We start from the raw sequence: 12423 nt of genomic DNA, 5'->3' as shown, positions 1-12423 counted from the left end.
GCTTTCATCCTTTCTTTTGATGAAGGTGAAAGATGAACGGGCCAGAATGTTTCTCCTACCCTCCTTCCTTCGTACTAAGTTAAAAAAAGTTCCCCTTGTATGTAGCCATTGTTTGTATTTTTCTCTGTGGATCAGAAATCCTTCATAAAAGCAAATCTGAGGCTGTATGTTGCCTGGGGAAGAAGATTCCCATTCCCATGTGTAGGTTATAAACAGCGGTGGAAACACCCAGCAGCTCCACAGGTGCTGCCAGAGAAGGCGTTCTGTCTGGTACCGTGGGTAGTACCACAGGGTTAGTAGTTTTAAACTTCATGAATAAAATCTTTACATAAGCAGATTCACAGACACTTCACCCAGTACTAACGCCATAGTGATACGTATGTTCAGCAGACGTTAATGAGGTAAACTTGACACAGGTTTGCGGCACAGTGTGTGGGCGTGAGCTAACAGAATAAGCAAATATTAAGGTTGTAAGTTTAGGGTTAAAAGTTACAGGAGATTAGAGTTATGTAATATTTCTCCCCTTTTACAGTTTTGTTTCTTCTACAGGTCATATAAAACAAACAATCAAATTTTCACCTAGAGAAAGTGAATAGTGAATATAGTCCTTAGATATTCTTGGTTTAATGGAAGACACTTGACTTGAGGCTGTGAGATCTGGATTTGAGTTCTGCTTCTGTCACCTCCTTGCTTTATGACCTTGTGTGGGTTATTTAACTTCTAAAGATTAGCTGCACTACCTGTAAGGGGTATGTATGGGGATGCCTACCTCATGGAATTAATTAAAAGAACTTAATGATTAAGATAGTAACTGGTGTGTAATAAGTAAGTAAAATGAATTGTCAACTCCGAAATAAAGTACTGTGGTGTTCTTTCAGATAAATAGTAAGAGACTGACAATTAAAAAATGATCACTTCATTCATAAAATTCCTCAAGGAATCTTATTTCCTTCCTGCACATTCTGCGAAAATCATTAGTTTTCTGAGACATTTTGAGTAACTCTGGCAGAGAGGATGTGGTTTTTAAAATGTCCAGGTCTCATGAAGTAGGTGACCATTTTCAGGAAAAGGACGATAACTAATATTGGTCACTTTATGTTTTCTTATTTAAGCCTCCAATGATCCTGTGAAGTAGCTACTGTTATTGTGTACCCATATTATTGCTAATTTTTTACTCTGCACCCCGTTTACTGCTGAGGAAATTGAAGCTTATGAAGTTTGTTATGTTCCCAAAGTCATCTGAACAAGAAAGTGGCAGAGCCAGGATTTGAACCCAGATCTCCTCAGCTTCAGGAGTCTTCTTTATATTCACTCTGCTGTTACTTTCCTACACACACCTGGTGGTGTCTCTGTGGGTCTGTTTTGATGTACACCTATATATCCTGATACGTTCTGTCATATATGTCCTGATACAGTTCTGTTATCCACTTGATTAAATTCTTACTGGAGGTGGTAGAAGAATAAAGAAGCTGAAAATGCTTAATGAAATAATGTAATTTAAAAATTTTCTCTATGGGAATACCACACTGAAATTACAGGGTAGGTCAATAGGAAAATGTAATTTACCTTGTTCTTGTACAAAGTGTTTTGGGGATGCATCCTGTGTGTCGTTAGGTATGGATTTGGTAGCCCTGCTCGTGGGTCTGTCGTCGCTTCAGAGACTTACAGCACACAGCTTCCCCTCCACGCCTGCACACCCGGGGAGTCTCACTCTGTGCTTTCCAGCGTGCTTTGCCACATTCTTTGAAGTTGTACCTTGTATGTCATGTGTCCTCTGAGTTTAATCATGATCCTGTTTTAAATCACCAGCAGCTGCTTGGATAAATCAAAACAATCTTTTAAAATGAATTAGATTTATTGCCTTAAATGTGAGGAAATTGAGCTACAGACGTAGGATTTTGGGAGGTACTGGCAATACTAGAATTAAACTCCAAAGAGATGAAGCCTCAGATCATTCTTGGTGTCCTAAGTTGAAGGTATCTTGTATTAATTAAATTATCTTATAATATTTTCCATATAAGTTTATTAAGTACATTCTCTTTAATGAGGCCATTTTAAAATGATCTCTCCCAGTGAGACCTGAGGCCATGAAACTAAGATTTTCTGCATTGGAGCAGTATTTGACATAGCGTATATTCAACAAACTATTCTTTATTCAACTTAACACGTAAACGTATTATGTCTTTTGAAATTACGTCTTTTGGGAGAGATGGCGCTAGCAGTAGATACACAAGCCTGGAGACAATCGTTTGTCTTACTCCGTGCTGGTGAGCCAGACCTCTGATAGTTATTTCACCCAGAACTGAGGGAAATCATCTGTTTCTGTATACATACAGATGGGGAGAGCGGTTTCCATCAAATTTGTACTATTCTGTCAAATTTCAGCACTTCTTCAGAAATTCTTACTGACTTAGTATTAAAGTTGTTGCTTTATGTTTTCTTCGGGTACCCTAATAGGTTAAGTAACTGCTAGCATTTTAAATCCCAGTTTGCACTGGAACAAGATCAGTTAAGGCCGAGGTCAGGTACCCTCAGAGAGTAAACTGCCACCTGAACCTTACAGGTATTTGTTCCTTTCACCCAAGCTCTGGGAGATTTTCCTGGGATCGGGAGGTAGGAGAGCAAGTTTTTGTATCAGTTCCACTGCCGATAGAAGGATCCTCCAACAAAGTTCACATCGCTCTGCCTCTTTTTCCCCCCTGTGAGATGTATATCATGACAAGATTGTTTTGTAAAATTGTTTGAAGTCTTGGGAAGAAAAACACTACTATTGATCTATCCAGCATATATTTAAGGAACATTCATCATATGCTAGAATCTATCTTTGGCCCTGTGGAAAGTATAAAGGTAATAATAATAGTAAAACCTCCACAGACATTGGCCTCAAGAAACCAGTAAGAGAAAATAACCCAGACATTGTGGACAGCTTCGGCTCAGATGCTGGCACCTGCTGCATGCCAGAGTGCTGTGTGCGGTGCCAGCACTGTGCGGGGAATGTGGGACCCAGAAACAAACACAGTCCCCGCCTTCCTCAGCCTGCAGTCCTGTGAAGTGGGTGTGAGCCATTACTGAGATGCAGAGAATGAGAGAAAATTTGAAGCAGATAATTAAATATCCAGACCAAGCTGTTGAATAGGAAATGGAAATAAGAACCAGAGTTTAAGAGAGATTAGGATCTGTAGTATTAGGAATCATCAGCAAGTAAGGAATGTTAAGAAGGAAATTTTAAGATCCTTCTTTTTTTTTTTAAACATTTTTTTATTGAGTTATAGTCATTTTACAATGTTGTGTCAAATTCCAGTGTAGAGCAAAATTTTTCAGTTATACACGAACATACATACATTCATTGTCACATTCTCTTTTGCTGTTTAAGATCCTTCTTTATATGGTGGAATATGTTATTGCCTAATATGATTGGCAGGTTGAGATTATACTCACTTCTAAGCATTCTGGAGTCATTCTCTTCCAAAATTCTGTGTCTGGAGTATAGGATGGACTCTATTTTCAGACTGTGGGTAGACTGTAGGTAGCAGCACTGATGAGCCACATAACTGGCATTTATTGAGTTTTTAACTGTGAGTTAGGTACTATGGTAATAAACTCTCCACGTGGTTTATTTCTTAATCTTCACAACCACCCTCTAAAATAGGTACTATTATTCATCACCCCTATTTTTAGAAGAAATTGAGGTTTAAAGATTCTAAGCAACTTTCTCAAATACTGCATGTAGGTCAGGTAAGATAAGGGTTGAGAATTAGGCTAGATTAAGCAACATGGAGCTCACTGGTGACCATGATCAGCGGTTTTGGTGAATGTGGAGAATAATGGAGTAGGTTCAGAGAATGGGAAGAGAGAAATTGAAAACAATGAATGCAACAATTCTTTGAACGAGTCTTGCTATAAAGAAGAGCATAGAAATTGAGTGGTAGTTGCGGAAGACGTGAAATCAAAATTTGTTGTTTTAGAGAGAAAAGGAATAACAGGACATTTGTATGCCGATGAGAATGCTACACGGAACAGGGGAGATTGATGGTGCACAGGAGACAGCGGACAACTACAGGAGCTGCATCCCTGAGCAGACAGGGAGAGGGGCGGGTGGGAGTGTGGATCGTGCAGGACAGCTGACTCGGAGTAGCTGGGCGGCAGGCAGGAGTTATCAAGGGTGTGGATTAGAGAAGTGGGTAGACGTGACGGTGAGCCCTGTGGGAGTTCTCTCCTGATGATCTCGGTGAGGGAAGAAAAGCACGCAAGATCATGAGTGAGGGCAGGCGTGCGGTTGTTTTCCAGGGTCTGAGTTCTCATCTGAAGTGTCCCGGGAGTGGGAGATCCATTCCATTTGGCTATTTTATCTCTTGGATGTAAGGGAGCATTTGTCTTATTTTGTAGAACTCAGTAGTCACTCATTTGAAATCTTTATTTTGAAATTCTAGGTATTTATTGCAATAAATTACCTAAAAACTTGGTATTTCTATCTTTTTTTTTTAATATTACAGAAAAGACAACTGAAAGATAGACATTTTATTTCATTAGAGGTAGACTGAGGAATGGGAACAAGATAGTGGTGAGTCAGAATGAAGTCATAACACATTACTTTTACATGTTTATTGAAAGAAATCTTTGCCTTGCCAACTTACCACTGTCATCTGCCTCTGTTGCCTTTCACTGCGTCTTTTTCCTTAATAAGTAGAAATCCCAGATCTCCATTCATTGCAGCATTAGGGCTGAATTCTTGAAGATAGCTTCCTAATTTACAATGCAACGCCTAATTCTTAAGAGTTACTGGGTTTAACTTTTACAACATTTGATAATGTTTACCATCTTTCTTCTCTGGAATGCTCCTCTTACTACTACGGCTTCTATAACACTACACTGTTCTGTTTTTCTGCCTCTTTTTTTTTTTTCCTTCCCTGACTGGCCTCTTCTCCTTCTCTTACCTCCTCCTCTTGTTCCCTGGTCCTCATCCTGCTTTTTCTGTATTCAGTTCAGCTCAACGTATCCAGGCTCGCGGTGTCTGGGCTTTGAAGATGACATTAATGATGGTAGTACATTGCATTAGCAATCTGTTGTTTGTATATAACTTCTCTTTTCTCTCTCATTGTTTTTATGATTTTGTTTTTTGTCTTGGTGTTAAATAGTTTCACTATAAATGATTTCAGTGTGGATTTATTTTTATTTAACACTACTTAAGATTTGTGTTTCTTTTGTTTCAAATTCTTCTTTTTTATGCTTTTAACCATTTTAAACATTCATTTTATCATCTATAACTGATTGTTCTATTATTGGAAGTTATTTGGAGCCGTATCTTTCTTTGTTATTTCTGAGGGCTCTTGTTTGTGGTGAAGTTGAGAATGTCCCTTCAAGGTTTGCGTCATTGTAATGTGTGGCTTGTTTAGAGGGATATCACTCCTGAGAGGGTCTCTGTTGGCTTTAGCCAGGTGCTTAAGTGATGTCACCTGCCTGGACCACTTTTAGGTACATTTCTTTGCTTAAGGGAGTATTCAACTAAATCCCGAGTCACATGAGAGCAGGCCCTTGGTTACTGTTTCTAGGGGAGACTTGTACCTCATCCACAAATATAGAACATGGGCCCAGATAGACAGATGTCTTGTTCCTTCCATGTGCATGTTTAAATTCTGCCCTTTGAGCATCATGGCTTTATGTACTAGTCTCAGTTCATCTTCTTTGATGTGTGTGGGCCTCAGGCCTTGTCTCAGGCCTCACTGTGTGCTTTTTAAATCTCAAGCCCTTCGATGTTTGAGACCCAGAAACCCTAAAGGACTGCCATGTCATGAGCTATATTCTTTTATTTATTTTTTCGACCTTTCCTTTTTTATCTTCTGGTAAGATCACCTATGTATATAACAGAATATTTGTTACATCTTATCAAGAATTCCTATTTGTTTTTTCTTGATGTTACAGAAAAGATAACTGAAAGATAGAATCTTTAATGCATTAGAGATAAACTTTATTTATATATTTATCAAAGTTCTTAAGGGTCTTATCTGCCAGTTTGTTATTTTTGAGGACTCTTGTTTACAGTTTAGTAGGGAACTCTTTTTCAGCAAGGCTTTCGTTACAGTATTTATGTGTGGATAGAAAGAGGTGTCCAGTATAATTCATAAAATATGTGTATATTTTTAGCTAAATTATAAGCTTCTTGAATGCATATGTTTTTTGTCTCCCTATGTTTTGAAAATCAGTAGAATAATCTCAGCACTTGACTATAAGCTAGACAAAGAACCATGAGATATTTAAAGTTCAACTGATAATATTTTAATATAATCTGTAAAAGTTATGTAGTCCTTATAATCTGAAAGAATGCCATTGTCCATCTAGTTTTAAGGTTTTTAGAGTTATACAGAAGATAAATTAATATTTTGTTTTTCAAGTTCAGACTCTTTAGAGATAAAATGGAAAAGGCAAGGGCCTATCTTTAGAACCAAAGAAGAGCAAGGTACAGTCAAATAACTTACCTGCCTGAAGTGGTGGAGTTCTACCACTGCACCAAAGAATTAGTGATGTTGTCATCCCCTTTCCCACACCTTAGAAGTGATAGAGTGATTGGCTTAGCAACTTTAAATAAGGCTTAGTATGTCCCATCAGAATCTCTGACAAGAATCCAGTCGCTGTCCTTGCTGAAATAGCCGGCTGTGGGTAGCATCAAAATGCTGAAGGCAGCCCCCATGAAATTAAATGGGATTGTATACTATTTGGTGTGAGAAGTATGTTAGCAGCTCCACATCTCATACCAGCTGAAATTTCTGGTTAAATGTTACCTTGGTTAACTTGGGTGATGCTTATATTCTGCTGTGGGTAAGCATCTTTTGGCTCCAGGGACATTTGAGAATTAAGATTGGAAATGTCTAAGAGAATCAAAACTATAATAATACTATTTTTTGTTAATGGATATGTACATATTTGTTTATTATTTTTATGTATTTGTAATTTAAGAAAATATAGCTGATGAGGGTGATAAGCATGCAATTCCAATTTAAAATGTATTATGGAATAATTTGGAGCTGTGGTTTTACATATAAATTTATGTTAAGTACTTTGGGGAACATTTAGAAGAAATTTAGGCTTACCTCATTTATAAGTTTAATTTACCAAGTTTATGAAAGTTTTTATATGTAAGTTATGCTTTGTTAAGTAAGACAGTTGAAGAACTAAGGAAATAAAATGTTACATTTATAAATGTAGGTTAAAAATTTTAGTGGCATTTAATTAGTCAGGTTGGTAGATGGCATCAGGCATTCTTCAAAAGCCTCTTGAAAGTGACTTCTAAAATCTGCTAGTCTTGAACATAGAAAAAGATTTGTAAGCGAATCTAAAAGCTTTAAGGACTAACTGAATTTTTGTATTTTTAACTTTAATAAGTTGAATATTTAAAAATATCAAAGTAAACCTTTGAAGAAGTATTTTCTGCACAAAAAGCACCCTTGAGGATACAAAACAACTCGTACCACCATGGCTTCTAGTACTCGATGTATTTTTGAATGTGATTGATTTTCTTGTTAGATAATGAGGAAAGACTTAACATAATATATACAAAAGGCCTTTTATATTATGTAGCACAGTGTCTTGCATTCATTTAGAGTTCGGTATTTGTTAAAAAAATATTTTTAACAGATTCTGGAATATATCATACTAAAATACTTGTTTATAATTTTCTGATAGCAAATAACTAAAATTTCTAAAGTTCTTTTTAGAACTGGAACTTATCATTAAAGACTGAATTCTGTGGAGTCACTTGATTTATGAAGAGGCACCAAGCAATTCAGTGGGGAAAAGTGGGTCTTACCAGTAAATGCTTCTGTCTTAATTGAATATCCATGTGGGGAGGAAAATCTTGGCCCTTCACCTCACACCATATAGACAAGTTAATTTGAAATATATCATGACCTAAAATGTAAAAATAATAAAATAAAACTTTCAGAAGAAAATATGGAAGGGATATCATCATGATCTTGGGGTAGCAAAGGTTTATTAAACTGGACAAAAAGCATTAAAGATAGAAGACTGGTAAATCAGAATTGTAAAATGTGAACTTCTTCTCATCAAGAGACAACCATTAAGAGAGCAAAGAGGAGAGCCATGTACTGATAGAAGATATTTGCAATGTATATATCTGACTAAGGACTTGTATCCAGAATCTTTAAAGGGCGACAATCAATAAATCAGTAAGAAAAAGTCAAACAACCTGATTAAAAAAAATGGACTAAAGACTGGAACGGGTACTCTACAAAAGGAGATATTCACATGGCCAGTGAGCATATTGTGGAAAAGGTGTTTAACGTGCGTAGTGATTCAGGAAAGGGGAAGTAAAACCACCGGGAGACAGGCCCACCAGGATGGCTGGGAGGGAACAGCTGACGCTCATGCGTTGCTGACGGGAGGCTACCTTCACTAAAGCTACTCTTAACGTAGACCCTGTGATCCAGCTATTCTACTCCCAGGGACACACCCCCCAGAAATGAATGCTTATGTTTACCATGAACATGATTCCCATGTTCATAGAGGCTTTAATAATAAACCTCAAATGCAAAATAACTCAGGTGTTCATCCACAGAAAGATAAATTGTATATTCATGCAGTAGAATAGTACCCACCTGTGGATGAAGATAAACTCCCATTTGTAGGAACATGGATGAATTTCACAGGGAATACTGGAAAGGAAAAAATCAGACACGGAGTATGTACTATAGGATTCCATTTATCTGAAACTGGAACAGGCAAACCTAATCTATGATAGTAGGGTCAGAACAGTGGTTATCTTTATCAGCTGAACTTACTAACAGGGGCCATGAAAAACTTTCTGGGATATTGGGAAATGTTCTATGTCTTGTCCTATTGGTGGTTATATGGTACCAAAATTTATTGAGTTGTACCTGATATATGTACATTTTACTGAATATATGTTATATCTCAATGAAAAATAGATTTAAAAATTGTATGAAGTATTATCTCCATTTATAGAGGAAGAACATGGGGCTCGTGGATGTTAAGTGATGTGCTTATATAATCAGTAATTGGTGAATCTGGGAGTAGGAAGGCACGCAGTTTTTAGGATTCTAAATGTAGTGCTAACTCCAGATCACCATGTTGTTTCTCTGTGAAGGCGGGATTAGTGTTTGCAAAATTTGTATGTCAATATCCAGCATAATTCCTACCCTTATTAGGTAAATAATAAATAATTATTGATTTGAAAAATAGCAGTCATATATTTGATCAGAGTGGACATGAAAATTCTTAATCATTAATGTTTAATTTCAAATAATAGATCCTCTAATTTCTATTTAAGCTTTGTTTTTTTGCCTCCTGATTTCTTACCAAATAATTTCTCTTAGACTCAGAAGTCTCATGTATTGACTCCAAGTTCTTACAGTAAAAAACATCATGTAAACTACTTGGAACTTACGTTTCTTTTCATTAGCCGTGGAGAGAGATGTTTTCCTGTTTATTTAATTCACATAGATTAATGTCATGGCAAGTAAGATTATTTTTTTCTTTTCCAGGAGTTTAATCTGGTTTCTGTCCTTGGGAATATAGGACCTGTTCCAAATGACTTATTCTTAAACTAGAATTCTAACAATGTATGAACAAATGGATGTAACCAAAGTATTTGGAATAATCATGAAACAGAAACCCGGAAGAAATAGAAAGCTCAATAGATGGGAATCTTAAGAAGGAGCCTATTGAGCAATTGGAGAAGTGAGAGTATCTTAGACTGTTTCTTAATATGGCATGGAATGAAGGCACGTTGAGAAGGGGTCTCTTTCCCTTTGACTTCTGGAATCCTGGAAGAGTGGTGTGGTTAGACAGTCCTATTTCTGTTGCCCAATCTTTTATGGAGATTTGCTAGGCAGTAATCCAGTAGGTTCAACAGAGGATGTGTACTCTGAGCCCACATCACTGCCACATGCATGTTTCTTGATCATGCCAAAAACTTTGTAGCAACCCTATAATTTCATTTTTCTAGGTGCTCAGATACTTTAATTACTTGTGTTATTGTGTTTGTCATATTTAAAGTTTATTAACCACTGAGTAGATAATATGAATTATTAAGTTTTAGGTAAGTATAAGGAGTCACAATACAATAGCATCCATTTACCCACTGCGGAATTTAAGATAAAGAACATTACTGTTACTTTGAAGGCCCCCAGTGAGCTCCTCTGCATCCTGCTCCCTTCGCTCCCCTTTCAGAGGGTTTATCCTGGATTTAGGGTTTATCGTTCCCTTGCCTTTCTTTATAGTTTTAGTACATACATTTGTATCTGCAAACAGTATCCTGTTTTGCTTGGAACCATACTGTATGTGTTCTTTGAACTTATTTTTACACTCAGCATTATAGAGTCATCTGATGTTATTGCATGTGGCTATCATTCATGTTCACATGAATATCGTACCCCATTATGTAAATTTATAATAATTTATGCATCTATTCTGATACTGGGTGTTTGGGTTGTTCCCAGGTATTTGCTATTACAAGCTTTGCTGGTAAGAACACTTACATATAATATTGATTATTCATATAGCTTAGAAAGGGAGTATTGGCTTTTGGAGGAAATCAGGCTTATTTGCATATGATAGAATAAGGCATATTTCTTCCCGTCCCTACAGGGAAGTATCCTCCAATAGGAGAACTGAGCGCAGTGTGGACATGTGACTTACCCGCAGATCACCAGTTGTCTGTACTTGAAAAGCTGAAAGCTGGTAGGGGGCAGCCTCTGTTGATTAGGGCGGGGGCTGGTGGTGCTGTGCTGCCCTACTGTGGTCTCTTTGTAGAAAGAGATCAGGGAAAGAAGCCTGGAGACTTATTTTTACATAGTCTGGAAACTCAGAGTCCTTAAATTGAAGCATGACATTGTGCAGTGATGCGCTGTTGGAGGAGGAAGTACAGAACAGAATCAAGGATGTCCTTTGGGAAGCCGACAGTCTGTTACAAATGAAATAGCAAACCGCAGTGAGTCCGAACGGAAGACTCACCCAGCGCAGGCCCACTTTCCAGGAGACGTGGGACTTGCCTCGAATGGCGCATCCGGCTTCCTGAGCAGTTTCATTCAGACCGTTTATGAGCCCGGCGGAAGACCGAGTGGCGGGTCAAGGTCAGCAGCAGCAGCGGACGCTTGGGGTGCAGCCTGTGGTCAGCTTTGAAATAAGCCGCCTCACAACTCAGCGTCGTTGAGCCGGACGCGAGTGCGGAGCGGACCGCGGGGCTCTCACTGCTCGGCGCGCGGCCGGCCGGGGAGGAGGGCCCGCCCAGCGGCAGGAGGGAGGCTCCACGTTCACCCCAGGTCGCCCTGGGGCCCGGCCGCCGCCCGCAGCCTGGCGAGCGGTGGAGCGGGCGTGCTGCTGGCGAGCGGAAGCGTCAGGCCGGCTGCGCCTCCGAAAGGCAGGACCGCAAACAATGACAGACTATTTAAATAGCAGGCGCAGCTGCTCCCAGAAGGGCAGGCTTGACGCGCGTTCTGTGGAAGAGATTGTTGGTCGTGTTTGATTCTCTTTGGCCGTGAATCCCATTCAGGAAAGACATTTATATACACACAGATTTATACGTAAATAAAAGTGAAGTTCTGCTTCACAGCTTGACATCCCTTCATCGAAACAAAACAGTTCAGTCAAAAAACAATAGCTGCACTGAAATACTAGGAGTAGAGCAACGTAACACTTTTTATTTTTTATTCTCTACCAGTCTCATCCCATTTTTATCTTACTGGCAGAATGCTTGAAAGACTCAGAGTGCTCTAGAACCAAAAACATGGTAATACCTTTAAATTTGAAAATGCCTTGTAACCATTTTACTGTGCACGATGTTCAAGTCCCCTTCCTGTGGATTTTTCCCCCATAAGATTGCTTAGTCATCTGTGTCTCCTCCGGGGGCCTAGCACAGGAGGGGCTCCATGCCTCCTAATGGGTGTGTGTGTTCAATAAACAATTGTGTAACTGGACTGGGCTCCAAGGATTCAGATGTTCCACATATGGTGACCTAGTAGGTGAACATACACTTTTCACCAGCCTCGCTTGTCCTTAGCAGTTTCACGCAGTGGTCTGATTCCAGGGGTCTGGAGAGGCTGCAATATGGTAACATTTTTTTACCTTGACTTTGCAGCCTTTTATGCCTTTTCATCCGTTTTCCTGTTTTTCTGGGTTCATTGAGTTATACACGTGTGAGACTTTTTCTGATACTAGGAAGAGAAATTCTATGATGAGTTAGATGAATGAAAAGCATGAAGCTGAAAGAGGGATAATAACAGATACGGCATATGGATGGAAAAGGAATACACATATGAGATGTGAAGGGCTTACAAATACAGGCGGAGCTGTGGAGAGAGTGAAGGGAGGGAAACAGAGGCAGAGACAGCGCTAGAAAGAAGAGCTAAGATTAGACACAAAGTGTTGGCGTCTCCCGCAGCACCCAAAGAG

The 12423-nt window shown here is 38.8% G+C and overlaps 1 protein-coding gene and 1 long non-coding RNA gene across 11 annotated transcripts in view; one reads left to right on the top strand and one right to left on the bottom strand.

Moving 5' to 3' along the window:
- Positions 1-12423, top strand: part of KATNAL1 (katanin catalytic subunit A1 like 1) — a 95478-nt gene that overhangs the window by 16150 nt on the left and 66905 nt on the right. The window lies entirely within an intron of this gene.
- On the bottom strand, positions 5009-11576 carry LOC123615814 (uncharacterized). 2 transcript variants are annotated; one of them, XR_006723584.2, is made up of 4 exons: positions 10987-11576; positions 10672-10879; positions 8610-8666; positions 5009-7902 (listed from the first exon to the last, which is right to left on the bottom strand). It is a non-coding gene; the product is annotated as an uncharacterized LOC123615814 (long non-coding RNA). The 2 variants fall into 2 exon arrangements; XR_006723583.2 differs by having other exon boundaries at positions 10672-11576.

The sequence above is a fragment of the Camelus bactrianus genome, chromosome 14 (genome assembly GCF_048773025.1).
Source record: "Camelus bactrianus isolate YW-2024 breed Bactrian camel chromosome 14, ASM4877302v1, whole genome shotgun sequence".
Taxonomy (NCBI): Eukaryota; Metazoa; Chordata; class Mammalia; order Artiodactyla; family Camelidae; genus Camelus; species Camelus bactrianus.
The sequence above is the reverse complement of the archived record's forward strand: the minus strand, read 5'-3'. Positions and strand labels throughout refer to the sequence as shown.